The following is a 2,137-nucleotide window of genomic DNA, read 5'->3' as shown; positions in this document are numbered from 1 at the left end:
TTTTGACTTGGTTTAGCTGTTTACGAACATTACCAATTTAAAATATGTTTAGTTTGTTTTTCTATAAATATCAATAAAAAAATTTTTGTTGGGCCAAAAAGCGCGAAAAATGAATATAAGACTCAATAAAGTTCGATTTTTGACAACTTTTAAATTTAAAATTTAAAAATGATTTTGTAGTTAAAAATTTTTAAAATGTTCAACTTTTGGAGCTAAGAATAGAAAACGTACAACAAAGTTGCACGTAAATAGGTTATTCTGTAACCGAAAATCTCAAAAATGTAAATCATGGTGGTTTTTATTACATATTAAATAACCAAGATTCAAGAATAATGGTTTTAGTTATTATGTTATTAAATTTAATAACATCCATTATACAGGATCCACTTAAAAACTACTGTACAGCAGAGCGATATCCACTTACCCACTTTTTATATTTTATACCTACACACGACTAGGTATAATATCGTCCTATTGAAAATGGTTATGACTACCAAGACTTTTTATAATACGGTTTCTTACCAGTTACCGAACCTAATATTGATAACATTGATAATGATTTATTCTGATTACTCACCTATTCAGCTAGATAGATATTTGTATGTTCCACGTGACTATGACAAACTTTTTCTCAAAGACTTTAATACCAGATTGAATATAGGTACCTATAGACTTATAATATATAGACCGCGCATTAGTGACATATATTTAAGCCAACATATGTGCAAGAGAGACAGACTCTGACACTACTATTTCTTGGAGATTATAAGCAATTTTATAATAATTATATATATTTATAATCTCAAGGAGTAATGTACAAATTGTCTATAAACTCCTTGAAATTGTAATGTCAGAGTGTGTCTCTCTCACTGAACAATAACGGTTCAGTGGTCTCTCTTGTACATATTATGTTGGCTTAAAGTGTTACACCCAAAACGAGCGTAATGCGCGGTCTATATATTACAAGTCTATGTTCTGATCTATATATGTAAATGATAGAAGACTGCTCGGCCACCCATATGTATCGTCGCTACCGACTACCGTCTATTCTTCACTCCGATGTAGGTATGTTTGTTGTACTTAGGAGCAAGAACTATACTCGAGAATCCTCCTCATCAACTCAGAAGATAATTGTGCATTGGTGCCACACTGCCACGACTTATTATAGTAAAATGTAATAGATGAAAGTGTCAATAAGAAGTGACTTATTTTCTAAAAATTTTCGTGTAAACATTCAAAACAAAAAATATGCTAATTATTATACCAAAATAATAAAAATTTGATTATTTAGACATTACGGCATTGTAAATACTATATTTTTTCATATTTTTTTCCAAATTGTAATAGGTACACTGTACTCATAATATGTCATATATGTATATTATGAGTACAGTGTACCTATTACAATTACGGAAAAAAATATGAAAAAATATAGTATTTACAGTGCCGTAACTAGATTGTCAAAGACCCAGGTGCAAATAAATGCATATATGGGCCCCTCTTTCTTGAGATACATAAAAAAGTCGGACTGACTTCACACCATGGAAATTTTTACTCCTTAGGATATATAGTATTTGTGGATAAATTGAATTTATTTACAATAAAATATAAAAATAACAATTTTAGTTTTTATGTCACACCAGAAATAAAGGGGTGGGTAAGTGGATGTCGCTCTGCTGTACAGTAGGTTACAAGTGGATCACTGTAACGGATGGTGTTAAATTTGAATTCAATGATATAATATCATTGTATAAGAAAAACGATTCTGAGTGAAAACGGTCAATCAGCCTATTATGATGATATTAAGGTGACTAAAGTAATTTATATATAACCTATTTACGAGGAACCTTGTTTTAAATTTTCAATCCTTAGCCATAAAAGTTAAACGTTTTATACATTTTTAACTAAACATAATTATTCAATTTTAAATTTGATAAATTTTGTCGAAATTCGATGTTTAAATGCTTATAAAAAAAAATTGTGTCATGTATTTTTAATATTTTTCAACTGCTATTGTAACAATATATCAGAAGCCTTGTATAACATTTTTACATTTTTTGGCCTAACAGATAAAACTTTATTGATATTTATAGAAAAAAAAACTAAAAAAATTGAAAACTGACAGTGTCTGTAAACA

Source organism: Acyrthosiphon pisum, chromosome A1 (assembly GCF_005508785.2).
Source record: "Acyrthosiphon pisum isolate AL4f chromosome A1, pea_aphid_22Mar2018_4r6ur, whole genome shotgun sequence".
Classification (NCBI taxonomy): domain Eukaryota; kingdom Metazoa; phylum Arthropoda; class Insecta; order Hemiptera; family Aphididae; genus Acyrthosiphon; species Acyrthosiphon pisum.
The sequence above is the reverse complement of the archived record's forward strand: the minus strand, read 5'-3'. Positions refer to the sequence as shown.